A 23,164-nucleotide genomic window follows, 5' to 3' on the forward strand; every position below is an offset into this window, starting at 1 on the left:
AAAATATTCTCCTACGTTTTAGGCGTACTATATATATATATATATATATATATATATATATATAACATGTTAAAGATACCAAGTTATTTTTAAAATAAACCTGGTTTTTTACTCCATTTATATTCCATATATATATATATATAACATATATAACAAGCTATAATATAATAAGCAACACTTAAAACAGGAAGTGCCACGATGAGTAAAAATTCTCACATTGAGATAGTCCTTATAAGGACTGGCTTAAAGGGGCGAAGCAAGAATGCTTTTCATCTTCCCCGTTATCTTTAGAGGACAGTGTAGGGATAAGGTGTTATTGAGTATTAAAGCTCTGATCATGGCTGGAGGGTAAAAGCAATAGCCGAGCCTCAGTTAGAACTTCATTGGCTACAGCAATGCCATCCATTACCCTCCCTAGGTACCAATTTTAGTTGCCTCGTACGACATGCATTGGCTGCAATGGAGCTATTCGTATCCCAGCAACCACACGGGGAACCAGCTGAACTAAATACTTCATTTACATATTATAGAAATTAATAATAATTAGTAAAATGGTGTATTGTTATTAATGTGATTTTTACTGTAACGACATATTTTATATCTTTCAAAAAAGAGGTTGTTATTTAAAAAGTAAAATAAATAAATAAAGTAAAATAAATATTATTTATTTGAGTATCGAAATATATTTAATATTTTTCTTTTATTTTTATTATACTTTTAATAAGTGTACTACGCCATTTTTTTATTACTTTGGTAAGTTCACTTTAAAAAGGGTGCAGAAAATTCCATGTAGCATAAAAATACCAATTTAACCAGAACAAACTACAAAATGATCTCTTGGCAACTACTTTCCATTTTATACTTCAACACTAAGTATTTCCTGAATTTCTTTCTGCAAACATCATCCATCCGACTAATCCTAGAACTCATAGCACGACAGATAATTGGAATCTTAATAGTTTGTAAAATGTGGCTATCATCTTTAAGCTGCAAATCACACTTGAAAATGAGATCCTGTACGGAAGTCGTTCTTAGATATTGAACCATTTCAAAATTTCTATGTTTGTTTAAATCTTCAAGCACCTCTTTCAGTATTATAACCTTTTTTAATAGTCGATTAAAGAGTCTTCGATTTTCATGAAGAAATAATAAAGAATGAAATGTATTTTTTTTTCTTTTTTTATCTTTCAAGCGATACAGTTCTGCCAACAGTTTTCATGTCACGGCGTTAGTTTATGGCGTTTAAAATTTATATATTTCGAAGTCAACTAATACTGCATATTTATAACAATGGCAATGACGTCATTCAGGATTCGTTTCACTTTCCACGAGCACTTTGGTTCAGTTACCATAACAACGGTTGTTATGGGTTACTATTACAGTACCGTGTTTGTTAATGCTTACGATTTGTAGCGCATCTTTTAGTGCTGTGATTTAACAGTGGTGTGTGTTTTGAGTAGAGGTATTTATTTTAATTTAGAATATCGAAAGAACCTGTTTTCTTCTATTTCCGGTGGATGATTATTTATCATAAGTTTTTGAACCATGGATCTAAAAAATGCTGTATTTGGTTTCACCTTATAGTGATATGCTTTGAGAGAGAATATGTAGTTAGCAATGGTGACACACACACACACACGCACACGCACGCGCACGCACGCGCAATTATTAACTGACATTATTGATAGTTTGATCAAACGGTAGAAAGATTAACATGTTCTGGAATTAAACTTTAAAAACCAATATTATAAACTAACTACTGTAAAATAATTACCTTAGAAGGTATATATATATATATATATATATATACACACACATTACCTTTTCGTTCATAATCTTGCTCTTTCTCTCCCCATCTATCTTTTCTAGTATGAAGCACAGATACTGAATAGGAGGTAAAAATACAGTCACTAAAAAAACAAATATATTTCATTTAAAAAAAAATAAATACTGACTTCTCTCTCTCTCTACCGATCATTTTCCACAACTGTCTTCTTCTCACATTGGCTAGGAACAGCAGCCGAACTACCGCACAGATCTGACATATCTTGGTACTCGTAATTCTCACATATGCCACATTTTTTTGTCTTCTTCTTCCTTCCTTTCTGAGTTTCATAATCAAGCCAGTTATAGCAGCGGGCTAGCAGTTGCAGCAGCAGGAGTTGTATTGATTCTGCATCCCCGCCGTTGCTACGATACGGTGATGTTCTGATGCCCTAAATGAAAAAAATAAGAAATATATATATATATATATATATATATATATATATAAGCCAAGTGTGATCATGATAGACTTGGATATTGCAATTGGTTCCAGTAAAAGTGAATGAATTGCCGATCTGAAAACGTCTAGCTTGCATCACCTACTAAGAATGGATTCATCACAGAGTTATCATGTTCAAAAATGACCTATCTGTATTTTTTTTTTTTAGCTGAATATTTCTTGATTTATATTTCGCTATTTCATTTATTCCCAAAATAACGATGCATTTGTCTTCGGTAGTTTATTACGTGGTCGTTTTAAGAGTTGTAATTTCCCCCCCACCCCCTTCTACCTACCCACCTATCCACTAACATGCGCGTATAGTGATCAGAAGTCACATTTATTATAAATGGGAGTCTTTTAAAATAGCGAATTAACCTTAAAGGCATCGAGAGTTTTACAAAAAAAAAAAAGGGGGCAATTAACTGTGTGTGTGTGTGTGTGTGTGTGTGTGTGTGTGTGTGTGTGTGTGTGTGTGTGTGTGTGTGTGTGTGTGTGTGTGTGTGTGTGTGTGTGTGTGTGTTGCATAGTTTTCGTAATGTTCTTTGCTGCCCCTAATGCAAAGGAATTTTAAGATAACTTTATCTTAACGTAGATTCTTGCATTCATAAACGACCTGTAGTTCATTAAAACGTAATTAAATTTATGCTCAAATATGGTACGGGTCTGCAATGTTTTGTTACTTGTTCAATTAGTTGGTTCCATGTTAGGATAATGACAAAAAGAAATAGTGAAATAAATATTCAACAGTTCACAAATAACTCATTACACTCATGTTGTTTCGTGTTGTTATAGTGCACCTTCGTTGCAGCTACATAACGAGTTACAATTGCCAGTAGAAGAGAACGCCACAGCTGTTACGCTCATACAAGAATGTGTTGTTAATTATGCTTTGTTTACAAGTGACAGTCTTAGCAAGGCTTGGGCTATTCTAAATTGCTCTATTTTACCGTTGAAAACAACAAACCTGCAGTTCTTCACGCGCTTACACAATGAAACCCAGCGCGCTCTAGCTCAAGACCATGTCTAAAACGTAACAATGAGGTATTAGAAAATGTATGGGATTTTTCTCGTGATAGTGCTTGTTTCATTGTCATCTCGTGATAGGTTGAAAAAACACAGACTTGGCAATAAATTATTTTGATTGAGAGAAAAACTTACATGACATAAAGATGAAAAAACATCATAAACTTCTGAACATAGTTTAAATCTCAACTTCTGTTTGTTAGATAGAGGATCCTTAATCTCTCTGTTTATAACCACTACCTTCGTGCTGCCTACAGCTTTTACTAACTAAATATTAAGGGTTCGTGACATAATTAGTGAAAGTTATTAGTTTGTAAGGCGTAATAGGATATGCATATTGTATACATAATAAACAACAATAAACCTAAATGAGAATTGCAAATATTCAATACTCCAGTAATTGAAAAAGAATATTTTTAAATATTTTTTGCTAATGCTAAGTTTGGCAGTCTCAGGGAATGGGGGTTGGTTTTCCTGTGTGAAATTAAAGTTTAATATTGGAATCGCTAATCAATGATTTATTGATTCCAATATTTCGACTCTATCACAAAGACATCATCAGGGCAAACAATACGGAACTGAAACTTTCACAGAGTTTATTGTACTCTGATAATGACCTTGTGAAAGAACGAAATATTGGAATCGCTAAAACTATTGTTTATTTTTATTCTTCAGTGCTTTTTTTCATTCATTTAAACAAATTTTAACCAGCACTTCCACACCAACCGCTTCAGATGAGCGATAGTGTAATATGAAATTAAAAAGATAAAAACAAAATAAGATATTTGGAAGAAAAAAAGAGAAAAGAAAAGCAGTCCTAGTGCATTTTAAGATTTACGTTATAGAAAATCCTTCACCTAAAGTAAAATATTAAGGGATACCTTGCTTTATGAGTTCTTAAGATGTAGCTTAAATAATTATTTAAAAAAATAGACTTCTAAGCTACGCAACTTTTAAGAAAGCAACCGAACTAACCAGCATGTTGAATGAATATTAAGCTTAGAACATTAAATCAATGTAATCGTACAACGCATTGATTAGTATTCCTCCCCCCTTCCACCACACACACACACACACACACACACACACACACACACACACACACACACACACGCCTTTTCTTCCTTGCATGGGGTTGTTTTTATGGAATATTTCGTCCCCCTCTTTTGAACCCATGCCAGCAAATCATTAAATGTCTTCATTAAGTCGGAGTTTCGCTTGGACATTTCCTCGGCGCATCGGCAAGTAAGCAGGCAAAGGACTGACGAACACATCGAAGGGCTGCTGCTTACCAACACTAATCCGCAGCTGCAGGTTTCAGCGACTCCATCTTGCCCCGCCTCTTCAGTGATCGCTTTGGACAGAACAACAATCAAGCCTGTTAATGACGAAAGAAACAGGCTTCTCAAATAGTTCTCATGACGGACACCGTTCAATGTGTGTCAGGTGACGCGCATATTTTTGTACCAGGACACGAAAAAAAAAGAAAGACCCTCCGTCAAGACAAAAAGCTAAGGGGAAAAAATGGGGGAGGTGAATTTTCTAAGACATGGAAGAATATAAGAAAGAAAAGTAATTAGAGAAATATGTGAAGGTGATAACTGGAAGCGCAGACTTGGTGTTTGCAATTAAGTGACCCCCCCCTTTACGTCTATCACACTAACCTCTTATTATTTTCTTTTGTTAGTGCTATTATCCTAGTTTGTTTCTTTATTTATTAACCTCTTATTATCTACTTTAAACTCGTTTACAATGAGAGTCTCAAAAAACGTTTGAATTTGTTTATTAGTGAATTCAAAATGATGGATTAAAATACGTTAATTGGTTCTTTTACCATAAATATGTACTAACAGAGTGATACACAGTTTTTGAAGTAAATTATAATTCGCTAGAAGCAACGTGTGTCTCATTGAAAGAAGTCCAAAGGAACACCATCTTCCACCATTGTAAAATAAAGGTAAAAATCCATTGTTTGTATTCATTGCCAAAGCGAGGCATCACTTACAAGCATGCATTGATTGTAATCAATTGCACAATGGTGTACGCCTCTTTTAAAAACCGAGAATAGACATTTCGTACTAGGATGTGCTGGGATATTTAGAATTAGCGTCCAGGAAACACGCCATAGGAATCAATGTATGACAATTATGTATGTGTTGTTGTTGGGGATGGAGAGGGGTTTCAGAGTCGGAGTTTACCAATGAAATAAGCTTATTGCATCCATTTAAGAGTATCCATCTTATTCCATCCATCTAAGATCCGAAAGACTTCGGCTAGAATCCCTAGGATATACCGAAATGTTTATAAGGGCTTTGCAACTAAGGGTAAGCTGATCTCATGGGAAGGTGGAAAAGTTTTATTTTCAGAAAATCCAGTTTATACTTCTGCAAAATAAAGAAACCAGCCGTTGAACACACAACAAATTTAATAGGCTTGCTTCATAGCCTTAGATACGTCTCACCAATCATGAACTTTATTCTCAAGACCTTCTTTTAATATATCACGAAATACTGCATCTAGATTTATAATAAACAATCATCTGAAGTATTTTGAAATATAACATAAAAGTGTTGCTATCTTATTTAGTTTCGCAGTCTTCCCTACTAATTTTTGAATGATATTTGAATCATTTGTCGATACTCTCTCTGGTTCACTATTGGATGACACAAAGTGGAAATTATCATTGAGAGCTGGGAAAGCGTTGATTTCATCAATTGAATTTAAATATTTAAAGCCTCTTAAAAATCAAAAGTTGATATTAATTTTGAAAGAAAAAATATTATGTTTTATATTTTATATGTTTTTTTAAATAATAAAATAAATTAGTTTTTTAAATTGTAATAATAATTATTATTAGTTAGCATACACCTTTTCTTTAATAGCATATCTTTAATAGAGGTCGAAAAAACGTTTGCATAGACTCTTGGAGGGTAATGGATGGCAATGCTGTAGCCAATGAAGTTCTAACTGAAGCTGGGCTATTGCTGTTACCCTCCTGCCATGATCAGAGCTTTAATAGCTCATCAACACCTTATCCCTACACTGTCCTCTACAGATAACGGGGAAGATGAAAAGCATTCTTGCTTCGCCCCTTTAAGCCAGTCCTTATAAGGACTATAAGATTAAATTCTGAGAAAACCTTCAGACTTGCGTAATGATTCTACGTAAAATAAAACATCGAGAAATCGGATAGTTATTGTTGGAAAAAAGATTGAAATTATTGAAAGCAGTTAAAATTAAAATAGCTCAACCATTAGTTGTAATGTCAGCACTAAAATACACTGTTTGCAAAGAAGTCAACAGACATCCCATGGACAAGGTGCGTCGTGCCATGTAACGAATCCCGTGTTTGTAGCGAGTATGAAGAAATATGATACTCCTCAAGTCAATTGTGTCCGGATGTAATGGCTGTGAGAAGAGAACTGACGGAATTTGAAAGAGGCGTTGTGATAGGAGGCCTATCTGTTCGGCAAAATGTTGATAAATCAGGACATCTCAAGTCAACAATCAGTGGTACCATGCAGAGATGAAAGGGCAGGAATTCAACTGCAAGTGCTGCCCACATTGAACGACTCACCGAAAGTGACCGTAGGGTGCTAGGAAGAATAATATGTAAAAACCGTTATTCGTCGGCTGACACGTTGAATGCGGAGTTTCTGGGCATCGGCTGGAGCACAAATCTGCACAAAAACATTCAGAACTCAGACTACAGCCTCTCCTGAGCAGATGGACGGACGTGGTTGTGGCGGTTGGCCGGTGAACGTCTCTTACCACAGTGCGTAACCCCAACAATGAAATTCGGAGGTGGCGGTTTCATAGTATGATTCTGTTCTTTTTTCTTTATTTGGCCTCTGACCTCTGTTTGTGGTGCGACAGACATTGAACTCCAAGAGATATCTGAACATTCTGGACAATGCAATACTTCCTACTTTGTGTCGTTTCTACGGAAATGAACTGGAGCGTCGGGTGAGGTCAAGTGACGTCACAACAGTCCAGGACCTCATTACATGCCTACAGGAAGAATAGTCCAAAATTCCCATGGATCGCTATCGTTGGAAAGCATGCCCCGTAGGATTGTTACGGTCAGCGCAACGAAAGGAGGTCCTACGTCTTATTTAGGTGGGCGTCATGGCTGTTTGTTCTTCACACTATGATGTCCATTGCCTTCTTTTCAAGCAGTGTAATTTAAAGAACGCATGCAATCATATCTTTGTAAAGGAAGTCCTAATTTGTTATATATTCAGAAAATACAATAATAACATTATGGTAACAGCACTTTAATAATATTATTATGATAGCTGTTTGGATTATCTGGTAGGAATGGTCCACATTCATATCAGATATTCTTATGAGAAGAATGAAACAGGAAATTAATAGTCAAAAGCACTAATATATTTAGTTCTTTTTTGGACTTGCCAAGTATCCTTGAGTTGCGTAACTGTAATTTAGTATGATAAAGTGTTGAGCAGTTTATGTTTGTGGAAATATTATCTCTGAAAACTGCATGAGTTCTTTTGTGAATGAAAAAACGAAGTCTTCGGAGGAAAAAAAACTTCGTTTTTTATTCCTAAAAAGACTTTTGATGAGCCCACTTGCCTTCAGATAAAATGATCTTATAAAGATTCTTCTCGTATTGATTCCAAACTAGATCTTTTCAACCAATGAACATCAATCAGGAGAATTTTAAAATGGATGCAGTATAAGAGCTTGAGGAGACTTCTACAAAAGAGAATGCTAAGAATTCTCCTTTGTTTTTTTTTCTAATTGATATTGCGACAAACAGTTTTTAAACCACGATACTAGGTTGTCCAAATTTGCCATTTGGACGACCTAGTCACTAAATCTAAACTCGTTCGTCGCATTCAAACAATGGGTAACAATTCTTCTCTCTCTGCGTATTTTTGAAACACCATCTCTGGCTTTCCACGATACCACAGCACCGGAAGTGAACAGCTATTTGTCCAGCACTGTGCTCTTTTCTATAAGCTTCTATAAAGCAACTGCTTGCATGTTGTACACAATTGCAAAATGCCATAAAATATAGAATCGAATTTTCATATTTAACACAACGTAGATACTCAAATAAATTCACTATTGATATTTCTTCTTTCTTCCTTCCCAACCTTCAACTGATCCACAGTACAGATATACCATGAGTCCAACTTGTCATTTTAGTTAATTATGAAAATTATAAAAGTTAAACAAGTCGAACCATCTGATAGACTATTCTTAGAAATCTGAATTGCTCTGCATCACCAGTCAAATTGTTGTTTATTTTATATCTTGCTTTGATTATTGTTGCTCATAATACAAATGTAATTTGTACTAGGAGTAACAAAATTAAAAATACAAATTTATTTTTTTACGTTTCCTTAGATATAAATTGGAATACTTTCTTTACTTGAACCAGACTAATCCTGTAGGTAATGAACAGTTAACAAAGACAAGCTCAGCTGGCTGAATTGCCAAGTGGAGCTCACCTTAAGTGATTCTACTGGGAAATTAAAAAAATAAAATAAAAAAAACAAATTAAGTTGCAAAGCTGCTTTACTGTAAGACATAAAATCCTATTGGAGTACAAGAGAACAAAATACTATGTCTTTAAAGTATTTGAATGAGTATAAATAATAAAAAATATATGTAACGAAACTACACTGGACGATATTTCCGAAGTGGTGAGAGTGTTGTATATGAAGAAAAGAAAAGATCTGAAAAAAAAAATAATAATAAAGTGTTTTCTCTATTTAAAAGGCTTGTAGAAAAGGAAAACTTATTAGAAACAACTTTTGGTGTTTTGTAAAAATTCTATATTACTTCTTTTTTTTTTCAGGGAAAAATGTCTTTTTAACTTTTTTACTATAGCAACTTTTAATTTTTTTATTAATTTCTTGTTGTAAATATTTATCTCTAATAAGGTGTTTTATCAAGAATTTTATCTGCCAGATTTGACACGGTTGTTATTTAGCACCAACGTAATTGAACTAGAACCATAACTTTCCCTATCTTGATGGACCTTCGTAGCGTAGTCGATAGCAGCGACACTCTTTGGTTGGTAAGATTCGGAGTGGAATCCGATCTAGAACGCGAAGAATCTTTACAAGGGCTTTTTAATGTAGAAAAGTCAGCTAGAGAACACACGTAGTTAACGGGCATCATCTACAAACCTAGCACCAGCTGCTGGTAATCTTTAACACTCCTTGGCATAACCAGACGTCGCAGATAACATAGAGACTATACCTAATCCTCACTTTCTGTTATTAAGAATTATAACAATGGAAATCACACTTTTGTCATTTACATGCTAATCTCAAGTTTATTGAAACTGTTACCACCTGATATAGGCATTCTGTTCCAATTAGTTCTTGAATACACATACATTCGTTAATAATGAAATTTTTGTAAAATATTCAAAAATTTCTATGTATACGTTACTTGTGACTAATTTAAAAAAAAAATGGTTGCTAAAAAAATTTTTTTTTGTCAGTTCAAGGTATTCGTTCTACAAAGCTGTGGCACTCTTAATCATTGAGTCATTTCCTAAATCCAATTACAATACCGAATATTCTCATCTTTTAGGAAAGAAGAGATATTCGGTAAACTAAAGGTACTAGACGATGATAGGATCATCATCATCTATGAATCACTAGCGATCTCTGTCTCTCCTATAACATAACATGAAATGAAATAGAGGACCTCATCGTGATGGTGATCGACACAGCCCCCTGATGGAATAGGCATACTTTATGTAGCCGATATCTACTCACGCTATTATAATGTTTTCATTTGATGTGAGAAATATAGAGGTATGAACACAAACTTATCTTTCAACAACTATTTGAATTGCTTTGTTCACAAATCTCCTGAAAAATAGTGGATCATTTTATGTACAGAATTATTATATAGAAATAGTCCTGAATTGAATTCATATTACTTATTTTAAAATAATAGAAGAGCAATCTAAGTTTTTGTGTTTATTGGGGTTTGTCTAGCATAAAGTTTCCCATATTTCCCTTATTGTATTTTTATACAGAATCGAAGAGAGAAAGGTACATTAGAAGCATTATTTTTTGCTTATGTTACTGCGTGCAACCATGTTTTATGAAAAGAAACTTTCCATAATCTAGAATTTGCAATTTTTCTCAATTATGCTTTTTTTTTTATTCTCTCCAACTTCGCCTCCAGTTATTCGTCAGTTTCATTATAATTCGCCGCATTCATTTTAATTTTTTGTTCTCTTCTTTCCAGATAAGAGTTAAAATGAATTATACGTTTCTGGCAACAAAGCATCAGGAATTTTTTAGTTTTATTATTTTACACATACTTGGCCTTCATAAATAAAAACTTCATACAAAAAATTAAGAGTCTTTATATAAATAGACCTTTCTTCATAATTCTGTGATGTAACGTTTTCACACAATCACGTTTTCACACAATTAGACAATATTTATTTTATTTTATTAAATTATAAAAAAAAATTATTAGAAATAATTAAACTTATATTTATATAAAAAATGAAGCTTATTATTCCGAATAGTTTTTAAAAATGTTTTAATATTTAAAAAGAATTAACACACCTTTAAATTTTTTAAATTATAATATTATTAATAATGTTATATTCGAAAATGAGTATTTCTACAAAAAAAAGGATAGAAAATATCAAAATATCTAATTTTTTGTTGGTTTTTGGTTTTGTTGATTTTTATATAAGTTCAATTTTTGTGTAATGTAATGCAGCAATCCCTTTGTTAATGCGTTCTTTAAAACAGGCGCATTAATTGAATATAATATAATATAATAACCTATGGAAAAATGTATAATTCGTTCCTCAGATTTCTTTTTTGACTCCTAATTTTTTATAAAAGAATTAGGGTGTCTCAGGGCCTAGTTAAAGGAAAACCATGAAGCTGAAAAACAATAAAACATATTCAGAATAAATATTTATTATTCTAATTCTTAACAAAGAATTGGCTGAAATAGTCTGGCGGGCATTCTGTTTCTTTTTTTCATACAACTGACGGTATGGCCCTATTGCCTCTTCTGCAAATTTTACTGGTTCTCTCTTCACCAGGGTCAGTCTCCAAGCATCGCTGCTTAAATACTTCGATTGTACGAAAATTATTTTGAAATTGTTTCTGTAAAAGCTCTTTGGGCTTGTCAGTGATTAAATTTTCTTCATATTCTTCAGGATCTTCCCGCTGTGCATCTAAATTTAGCAGGTCGGAATCACTCAACTTCTTAGAAGGAGTTTTAATTAACTTAGATTCATTTGAAAAGCCTCTAAAATCATTTGCACAATGTGGAAGAATGTGTTTCCAAACGGCTCGCATATTGCTAGCTGTAATTTCATTCTTTACGACTTTATAATCAGGCTGAGACTTCTCTGATTTGGTAAGAAAAGTCTTGGAAGGCATTCTCTTCCAAAAAAAGGCTGGTTTCATGGACATTGAATGTTTGTTGATCACAATAATCCCATTCTTACACAATTTTCTTCAAAATCTCTGGATATCTCCTTATCTGCAATTGCAGCTTCGCCTGTTGATTAGAACATGATGTAGGCTATTTCTCTTTTTGAAACGTTCAAATCACCCAGCACTAGCATGGAATTCTTCTTCTTTTCCATCGTTGATACCCCTTTCTTTCAGGTTACAAAGAGACGATGCTTTTGATTTAATAAGGCCAGTGTTTACCGGAATGTATTCAGCAGTTGATTCATCCATTTTTGTGTTCTTGTCCTATTTTTGCTCTGGACTCGCCTTGTTCATTTTTCTTTATTATTTCAAGTTTTTCTTCCACTCAGATTACTTTTCGAATCATTTTCACCCTTCTGTTTTTTGCTCACTAATTCTTTTACTCATGATTGAAGGTCAGGAAAATAATTTACAATAAAAAGGTACGGAAAACAATTGCACGCGATATGATCAGCAAAATGCTATGTAAAGCAGACGACATAAATTTTGGCGGTAAATTTGGAACATAGCGTACATGGAAATAGTGTAGTAGGATATTAAAAAATAACTCTGTAAAATGTTTCAAATCGGTAACTAAATTATTTCATCCAGGTGAGTGATTTTTTAAAATAGTTAGCCATAAATAATGTATAGATCGAAAATTTTTAAAATCTGTAGCATTTATTTTTAAGATGCATGTAGGCGCATTAATCGAATTTGGGTATCGAAAAAAAAAATGACGCACTAATCGGAGGCGCATTAATTGAGGGATTGCTGTTTTAGTGTGTTTTAGAGTTTTGGGAAACATCTTGTAGAAAGTCTCAAGTTGAAGGAGTAAGTCTTAGTCCCAAAAATTATTTTGAATGATGAAGCGGTCAAAGACATTCTTTCGAAATATTGCTGTGTTTAGTCTTAAGAAAAAGAGCTGGCACAACAAACTCGTATCAGAAATGCATTTTAATGAAGAAACTATCCTAAACTTCCTTAAAATGTAGAATCTTTACTTTGTAGCTCATTACAGTCGAATTAATGAAGGTCTATCCAAATGGACACCTCTTCTCCTTTTATCAATCGACTGCAATTGTAGATAAGTCATACTTCATCCGGTTGCAAGTGATCAAAGAAAAATTTATTTTGAAAGGTGCTATGCCCAGAAAATCGTCTTTATACCTACAGATAATTATCTTTATAAAGTAGTGCTTGCTTCGAAAGAAGTCAACGGACACTATAGTGTAAGATGTAGAACCATGACTGCAGCAATCCTACGGGCAGGGCCGCGCGAACCCGAGGATGCACCACACCTGGGCGACAACATTGATAGGGCGGCAAGAAACAAATATCAAATATTTATTTTATGTAGTTTTAGTTATTTTTTTTAAGGGGCGGCTGATAAAAATTCACACCCTGTCGACAAATACCCTTGGCGCATTCCTGCTTACGAGTATACTTACTTTCCAGAAGCGTACGATAGCGATCAATGGAAATTTTGGACCGTTTTTTTCTATAGGCAGGTAATGAAGTCCTGGATTGTTGTAGGGCGGACGTCCCTTAACCTCACCTGACTCTCCATTTCATCCCATAGGTGTTCAATAGGGTTGAGATCAGGGCTCTGTGGAGGTCAGTCAAGTGCTGAAAGAGACGATGGTCAGTTCCGTAGATACGCCACAAAGTAGGAAGCATTGCATTGTCCAGAATGTCCAGACACCTCTCGGAGATCAATGTTCGTGGTCAAACCAGGACTATACCATCTCCGCATTTCATTATTGGGGTTACGCATTCTGATAAGAGACGTTCACCGCGCATCCACCATACCAGTACCTGTCCATCTGCTCGGTAGAAGGTCTAGTGTGATTCATCGCTCCATATCACAACTTTCCAAGCTTCCACATCCCACTGTACACGCTCTGGCACCACGGAAGATGAAGCTGCATGTTGGTCTGGGTAATATGGAATTTGCATATTGCGGTCCTGCCATGGAAATCCGTGTTCCGAGCCTCCTTCGGAATATTATCCTTCGTAGCACCTTACGGTGATGTTTGGTGAGTGCGGTGGGTCATCCACTGCGGGTACCACTTGCAATTGACTCCTTGTGCTTCCATCTTAGTATGGTATCTCTGATTGTTGGCCTGTGATAGCCCAATTTGTCAATAATTTTCTGAAAAGATAGGCCCGCACATGGCATCTTACCACAATGCCATTGAAACTCCATCAGTTCCGTTTTTGCAGCCATTTCACCCGGACGCAGTTGTACCGAGTTGGAAGTATCGTATTGTGCTAATTTATACCGGTTACAAATGGGTAACTCGTTACATGGCATGATGCGCCTTCCCCATGTCCAGTCACTTACTCCCACCCCCTTTTTTTTTTTTTTAACAGGTTTAAGATCCCATTTCTTGGTAACAGTGGGTCCTTGGGAAACTCATAGTAAAGCTGGGAAGAACGAAATGCTCAAACAGGATATGCGGAGGGACGAGGAAATGATTCCGAGGCCTTTGTCCGTGCTTGACCACAACTCGTCTACGATAAGTTTGAATTACCGATACCGATTCTAATTAACAGTACGTCTTCAGAACTGATATCGGACACGACTAAACGTTTGTTTGAAAGAGAGTAGAGTGAGTTCGTACGAGATGAGTCAGTCACTGATCATCCTAATATTCTACTTCAACGGGTCAATAATATTTAGGGAGTGTTTAAAGTGTATTTCCCATATAGGGGAATAATATTCCATGGAAGTATTTGCGATTTGTAATTAATAATTAGTCAGAATATAATAATGCAAGGTTAGACGAAAGAAAAAGAAACTGCTGTCTTAGATTCTATGGTTGGTTTTCATTAGCTCTTTGCATTATTCCAAAGAAGCCAAAGCAATAAAGTGGGTGTATCACACCTAGAAATTCTGAGCGCAGGTGTTTTCAACCATAGTTAGTCCTGACTACGTTACGAAGGGGGAATTTTTATACGTTAACCATTCAGACAACCATGTTAGTCAACCAGATAGAGAGAAGCGACACCTATGATATATTCATACTACTATTCATACTAAAGATAACACTGGATGAGATTATGAGATCACTATAATGGGATTGTATGTGTGTGTGTGAAAGAAAGAACCTGTTGATTTGTTTGTTGAAATGTTAATATATTTGGAATGGCGGGACAACATTTCGCGAGATGAAAGATTAACAAGAATTCCAGCCAGTAGTTTTTGGCAAAGGACCAGCAAGTGATTCCAGTTTGGACATGATGCAAATCTCTTCTTTTGGCCCTTTCAGGATCTGTCAAATAAGTGCTAACAATATAGGAAAAATTTTAATATTTTTTCTCCAATTATAATTAAAATTTAATGTGAAAATAATGTCCAATTATTGTCTTTCATATGAATATCCCTACCAATGTGTGACATTACTGTTCTCTGTGTTTAATTCCCGATTTATACAGTAAATTTCATTCAGAATAATAATCACATAGAGCATTTTCCTTCACCCCAGAAATGAGTAGTTTTTCGTTCCATTTAGTTCCTAGGGGCTAAGTATTAACATTGAACACATTTGAAATTTTTTCCACACTCGCCGAATAGAAGTGCCTGAATGTTAATTCTTTCCCAGTCGTAGTTTTTAGCTTCGTGTAAGTTGTATTTTGTATAAAAAGTGTGTTTCTTCTTTGTGCGCAATTTATCAATCAGATTTCGGCGATTTCATCTCTTATTTTCTGTTCTAGACAAAACTGCCAATGCATACTCACATGTCAGGTACACTTGGAACTTCTTTGGGAGATGGACCGAGTCCTTTAATCTTCATTCCTTCATCTAATTTTAGCTTATATATGAAGGGGATTATTGTGGGTAATTTGCTCGCTCATTGCGAGCATGTAAGCTGTATTATCTTTCTCTTCCGATGGAGGATTCGGTTTTTTATGTTTGAAGTGATCTGAGGGGTTTGTAGTCTGCTGCCTGACTACAAACCCTGAAAATTAGCTGATTTGAGTGATTATCTGTGATTGTGAAGAATTTTTTCTGCAAAGTCTTGATATCTGGAAGGTTGGCTTCTTGGTGTAACACTGGAGGTAGCATTATATAGGGTCATTAAGTATATATAGGGGCATTAAGTATACCAACGTAGCTTGCTCCTTATAAGGACTGGCTTAAAGGGGCGAAGCAAGAATGCTTTTTATCTTCCCCGTTATCTGTACAGGACAGTGTAGGGATAAGGTGTTATTGAGCTATTAAAGCTCTGATCATGGCAGGAGGGTAACAGCAATAGCCGAGCCTCAGTTAGAACTTCATTAGCCACAGCATTGCGATCCATTACTCTCCAAGGGTATTGGATCTTATATCACTTATCTTATATCCGTCACGTAGCTTACTGCATTTTTTCCTATTCTAATATTTATTATTTATATAAAAAAATAATTGGTAAAGTACTGATTACTATTTGATTAATAAATTTCATTTATATGAATAACTTTTTGCATTGTGCCTTAATGCATATAGTAATAAAATATAAATAATGTTTTATTTTTTTATTTTTTTTGCAAAATTAATGAATTTAATTAATGCAATAATAGCATCCTGAAAATTATTTGAATAAACAATGCTTGTATCGCTGAGAAGCGATATACATAAGTTGTATGCACTTACGTGTTATGTACCATTGGCTAATATCTTAAAATATACAATATAAACATGGCTTCTTCAGTTTAACACAATTTTGGGTGGGGGAACTAACTAGGCGTATACGAGCGTGTACTTTGCACTTTCCAAAAAAATAAAAAATAAAATAAATAAATAAAAATAAATAAAGGGTTTTCTTGAGTTCTGAAATAGGTAAAAGTTTTTTTCTCGTCTTTTTTTAAGCGATTCAGAGTTTTCTTTTTGTATACTTTTAGATTCCTCTATCAAAATAAGATAAAGGAAAAGATTTGTGTAATTTTGCGTATTTAAACAGGTTTTTCAATTTAGTTTTTTTTTTTTTTTTTATATAAAAAGGGTTAGGGAGCAGTTTTTCTAATTTGAGAAATGAACTTAAAAAAAAAAAAAAAGAAAGAAAAGAAAAGCATTAGACATCTTTGTTAGTTGACATCGTTTTACGATATCAGTTTGCTGTTGCCACAATTACCGCAGCGTCATTCTCCCCTCCCTAACACACCTCATAAGAATTATCTCTTTGATTAAAAAGAAAAAATATATATATTAATTTTCCTTTAGTGGCTTCTTTCTGAAAGTGAAAAAATAGTATTGCTTTGTTCATTTTTGTTAAATAAGAAATATAAAAAATTCCTTAAAAAAAAAAGAAACAAACAAAAAAAACCGTAAATTTACCTCAAAGCAGTATTAAAATTACTTTTCACTTAACATTAATTTGTTTCATAATACGATTAGCAGTGAGCATGAAATGTACTCTCAAACCAGAAGCTTCTCGGGTTTGTTTAAAATGTCCACGAAAATGGCAAGCTAACATTACGTTTGTTAGTGTGTTTATAGTTCTTGGTGCTAGCATTTCTTGAGAGTTAAAAATAAATTCCTTCAAGACGTCTCAAAAATTAAATTCAGATAACTGAAATATTTAAATAAATCGATTCTATCAATATGGATCATCAATTTAATAATTATGTTAGTAGGATTTGTGACAAATGCTAAAAACAAATTATTTCAGTGTAATAACCAAGTCATCCTATTTTGAAGTGTAAAATAACGCTTTTATTTTGCATTCGTAGATGAACAAATCATGGAGTGGGGGGGGGGGGTGATCGTTTGCATAGGATATACGCAAATTAGTCGTATGATTTAAATTAGACTGGAGATATCGATAAAGTTTAGGCGATTCCAAAATGAAATCCGCGCTTCCTTTAATAAAGAATTTTTAAAGTTCTCCTTTATTATTATTATCATAACTTAACTTGAAGTGAAGAGAAAGGGGAATTGGAATGTAATCTAATCTAAAATTTCGACTAACCGATACTTTCGCATCGCTCCACTAGATGGCGTCTTTGCTTGTGTTGACTCTTGTCCAAATGTGAATAATTTACAAGTTAAAATTACTCTAACAGCAAGCAGACATGCCTGAGGGAAGTGGTAAATATATTTTTGAGAAAAAGAAATCGTGAATTCAAATTACGACCTCGATAAAGTTTAACATAAAAGAAAACTAAAGAATTAAGTAACAGAAGGTAAGTGGAGATGCTATTATAAAAAATACTTGATTTTGATATATACAATATAATAAAAACATGTTACATTGTATATAGAATTTTTGAAGTAAAGCTTGTTAGTTATCCATTGCTATTTTTTAATTTTTATCTTATTTTGAATAAATTGTAATTATTACTATAAATCCTATTGAAACAAGTAATAATTTCGAGATTTTTAAAGAAAATATTTTTTTCATTTTCAAATCAGAGTTTGAAGCATTTGCCAATTAGCTGATGGTTGATAATCATTTTGATTTTGAATGTGAGATAGTTAATAGATTTCTCAGCTCTACCAGAAGAGGGCGCTCTTTGGCCAGCTATAGCTTCGTTGCTATCGGTGCAACAACCAGAAGCGTGATAGAAAACGCACAGATGTGCAGTATTATACCAGTAAGGTGCTAATAAAAGGTCTCTACCCTAAAAGGGGGCCTTTCCTTGAGGGCTATGGCGTATTGCGGTACCTGTTAGCCGATCACGTTTTCATTTTCTGCAAATGAAATTTAATAAACAACCAATAGTGACAGGCGTGAGTGTCGACAGTTTGAGCGGTGGTCATGTTTAACCAACAAACACATCAGAAACTGACACTCCGAATTTGCTTCGCAACAGCAGTAGTGGCAGCGTCTGGAAATGCGCGCGCGACCGTGATTCATCCTGAAAGAATCAATTAGTCGACAAAGGCCAGGGCTCAACATCTACCCCCCCCTCCTCTGAATCGGAGGTTCTGCATTGTGCGGGTAATGACAGCCGGCTTGACGCCGCGTGGCTGTATCGATCGGCAACATGACGTGGTCTGACAGCCCTCCTCTTGACTTGGACTGCTTCGAAACGTTCGCTCATAGCACTCCCGGTTACCCTGCAGCATCGAAGCAGCGAATTCTTCTGCAATACTCATATCTGTAACCAGGTCTCAAAAGAATCGGCCTTTTAATTCCCATTCTCACCAACTTTGAAGTCTTTTCTATACTTCGACTAAACCATAACCCACTCGACCAAACTGCAAGTCGGTTGAGTGGGTTATGGTTTCAACACTCGATTTATTCTGGGTTTCCATAACTCAGTGAAAGCAAAGCGAAATAAACTATGATGTAGAAATCACGACAACAAACTTTTCGATCACGGTTTTGAGTTAAATGCATTGTATTAGCTATTTATCTAAATATCTTTTTGGACATATATATCAATCTTCGGAATGTATACTAAAGATGTTTAACGAAATAAAACTTACTCGCAAATTATTATTTTTGTAAGTTTAATCAGAAATTAAAATGTTTAAATATATCTGAAATATACTTCAGAAATAATTTAAAATATATAATTTAATAAAAACAGCAAAATTATTATCATATATTTTTAAATAAAATAATCTCTAGTGGCAAAGTAACCTGTTGGAGGTTGAGTGAATTACTCTTGCAGGGTAAGGCTGCAGCCAATGAAGTTCTAACTGAGGCTCGGCTATTGCTGTTACACCTCCTGCCATGATCAGAGCTTTAATAGCTCAATAACACCTTATCCTTACACTGTCCTCTATAGATAACGGGGAAGATGAAAATTATTATCATATATTTTTAAATAAAATAATCTCTAGTGGCAAAGTAACCTGTTGGAGGTTGAGTGAATTACTCTTGCAGGGTAAGGCTGCAGCCAATGAAGTTCTAACTGAGGCTCGGCTATTGCTGTTACCCTCCTGCCATGATCAGAGCTTTAATAGCTCAATAACACCTTATCCTTACACTGTCCTCTACAGATAACGGGGAAGATGAAAAGCATTCTTGCTTCGCCCCTTTAAGCCAGTCCTTATAAGGACTATTTAAAAAAAAAAGTAATCTGTTAAGGTGGCGTAGTGAGAAAAAAAAAGTCCTTTTTAGGACTTTCAGGGTAACGAATGCAAATGCTGTAGCTAATGAAATTTTAACTGAGGCTCGGCTATTGCCCGTTACCCAGCCATGACTGGAGCTTTTAGCTAGATAACACCCCATCCACACAGATTCTCTTCATTCAGATGACGAGATAAAGAGTCAAGGATTCAGTCCATCGCCCAGTTCTTTTAAGAACTTTAATAATCTGTTAAGGCTGGGTGATTAATACCCTTGGAGGGTAATGGATGGCAATGCTGTACCAATGAAGTTTAACTGAGGCTCGGCTGTTGCTGTTACCCCATGGGGCGCAGAGATTCGAGAGTTTGAGTTCGCTCTCTTAAGGTTTTTGCCTTAAGGGAGCAATTTGAGTCTCCCGGGAAAGTGTTCTCCGGCACGGCCCGCTGAGGGGCTTTGTCGATGAATGCTTTTCTTCGGAATATGAGCGGTTCTGCTCGGTGGTGGTGGTGTGTGGGTGGAAGACCATCACTGAGTGGAGCCAACGCTGAGATGGACGGTCTATCGCCCACGATTGAGTGGCCTAGGGATCGTCCGAATTTTTAGAGACGGCTTTACCTTAACATATGGGAATGCTGTAGCCAATGAAGTTCTCACTGAGGCTCGGCTATTGCTGTTACTCTCCTGCCATGATCATAGCTCATAGCTCAATAACTTTATCCCTACACTGTCCTCTACAGGGAAGATGAAAAACATTCTTGCTTCGCCCTTTAAGCCAGTCCTTATAAGGACTATAATAATCTGTTAATGTTAATATTAGCGATATCAGAAACTGTCACGTCATTCGAATCTTACTACAACATGGATGAATTATGAAAGGTAGAAAGTGATTTTCGCCGTCCAGTTTGAGACCACCACCATGTTTAATTGGAGCCTGAGGTGGTTTGAAAAAGTCCTATATAGGTCTCTAGGTTTCTCGAATTATCTTATCCTACTTTATTAACTATAATAAGTAAACCTTCCTATATTATAGTAACGTACATAAACAAACATTACATCAGTGAGACTATTATAAAAATATTAGCACAAATTTATTGAACATTGAATTTTAAGGATCTGTTGCACTGCATTTCGTGAATATGTCAGGTGGGAAATTTTTGGACACAAAATAAGATAAAATTAATAAGGCAGTATTACTTTACGCTAGTAAAATTATTATTACGATCTCATATATAAACTCATTACTAAACCAACATGTCTGAAAGAGATGGAGATAAGTAGCATCACCTTGTTGTCTCTCAAAATAACAAGATCCAATGTTTTAAGATGTCGCACTTCCCAAGTGGATATTTAAGCTCCTTATATACAGAAATGTCAAGCGTCAACGTACTTTTGCCGTGAGGTTACTTAAAATATGAATAGGATTACTTATTTTGGTGCTTATCTTGTCTTGATTATATTCTGAGTGACATTTTGTAAGTTCATCAGTGGAACAGTTTGAGAGGCAAATCACCAGAAAGATTTGTTTCAACATTACTCTGTTTTCCATCAAGCTCATTACGTAATTTGATAGAGTAACCACTAATTATATTTTTGAGAAAAGTAACCTATGCATTTAATTTATAATTTCGGTAAAGAAAACCATAGATATAACATTAGCGGCCATATTTCGGTTGTTCTATTGCTTCTGCTAGTAATCGAGCACCTCTGTTGACTCGGGTTTACTTATTATAGGGAAACATTCTGGTATCCATTATAAATGCTGGTGAATGTACTACTATATGCAAATATAAAGGACTGCATTATTACTTGATTGAGCAACTACTAGCCAACACTAATTAGTTCTCTCGTTGAATATATTATAAGGCAACCTATGTATATGTACCAGAGCTGTGACTAGGTTCCTTTGTCTAAGTCCTCGAAGTTGCACATAACAATGCGGTAAGAAGTATCCATGTATCCAAACTATTATTTTTACAGATTAAAAAAAAAAAAGCTAAATGGTCAAAACATGCAAGAGAGCACCTTAATGAAAAATTTTCTAAATTCTTGATTTAGCTGCGAAGATAAAAATACCTTTTAAATAGAGCCATCTCATCTTATTCCTGTACCAGTAATGTTTTTACGTACAAATATTTTATCTTGTTTGCTAAAATCTAAACGGTGCACATGAATTAGTAAAACATGAAAAGAAACCCAGCTCCGATCTGAAAATGATTCGTTTTTTTTTTACTCTTTGGGTATTCTGCTAATCAATCCTATATTTGCGATGACTTTATAAATTCAATTTGCAGAGTTATTGAGCTAAGCTCTGATCATGGCAGGAGGGTAACAGCAATAGCCGAGCCTCAGCTAGAACTTCATTGGTTACAGCATTGCCATCCATTACCCTCCAAGGGTATTAATCACCACATCTAACGGTCGATTTATCATCCATCCTCCTCCAATTTGCAGAGTTCTTAAAAGAACTGTGAGATGGACTGAGTCCTTGACTCTTTATCCCGTCATCTGAATGAAGAAAATCTGTGTGGATGGGGTGTTATTGAGCTAAAAGCTCTAGTCATGGCTGGGTAACGGCAATAGCCGAGCCTCAGTTAAAACTTCATTGGCTGCAGCATTGCCATCCATTACCCTGGAAATCCTAAAAATGACTTTGATCACTCAATTTGCAGAGTCCTTATAAGGACTGGCTTAATGGGGCGAAGCAAGAATGCTTTTCATCTTCCACATTATCTGTAGAGGACAGCGTAGGGATAAGGTGTTATTGAGCAATTAAAGCTCTGATCATGGCAGGAGGGTAACAGCAATAGCCGATCCTCAGTTACAACTTCATTGGCTACAGCATTGTCATCCATTACCCTCAAAGGGTATTAATCACCGCATCTCACGGTCAACCAATATTAATGCAGTTTCCTTAGTCCTTATAAGGACTGGCTTAAAGGGGCGAAGCAAGAATGCTTTTCATATTCCCCGTTATCTGTAGTGGACAGTGTAGGGATAAGGTGTTATTGAGCTATTAAAGCTCTGATCATGGCAGGGGGTAACAGCAATATCCGAGCCTCAGTTAGAACTTCATTGGCTACAGCATTGCCATCCATTACCCCCAAGGGTATTGGATTGAATGAATCAATCACCGCATCTCACGGTCGAGTTTCACATTTGGTTGTTTAATTATGAATTAACTTTATCTTAGAAAATATTTGGTGTTTTCCTTATTATCCAAAATAATTTAATTTTTAAAGATTAACATTAAATTCTTTGAAAAATCAAAACAACCTAATAAATGACAAATCCGCAAACGTGTAGTTTGGGCTACACTGTAGTTCAAGATTATTAACAAAGGCTTAAGCTTTGTCTCCATCACGATAGACAATACCCTGCTCGCCATGTATTGGCGGGATGTAATTACAAGTCCTACGGAGGGA

General features: G+C 35.1%; 1 protein-coding gene across 1 annotated transcript in view; it reads left to right on the forward strand.

Moving 5' to 3' along the window:
* Positions 1 to 17,885: 17,885 nt before the first annotated feature.
* LOC150098904 (galactosylceramide sulfotransferase-like) overlaps positions 17,886 to 23,164 on the forward strand; it is a 188,048-nt gene continuing 182,769 nt past the window's right edge. Inside the window, exon 1 of the mRNA XM_090404941.1 lies at positions 17,886 to 17,904. The gene's annotated coding sequence lies outside the window, so the exon portion shown is untranslated. The remainder of the gene's footprint in view (positions 17,905 to 23,164) is intronic.

The sequence above is a fragment of the Typopeltis vanoorti genome, chromosome 15, assembly GCF_054136105.1.
Source record: "Typopeltis vanoorti isolate ZY-2024b chromosome 15, IOZ_Tvanoo_1.0, whole genome shotgun sequence".
In the NCBI taxonomy this organism is placed as follows: Eukaryota; Metazoa; Arthropoda; class Arachnida; order Uropygi; family Thelyphonidae; genus Typopeltis; species Typopeltis vanoorti.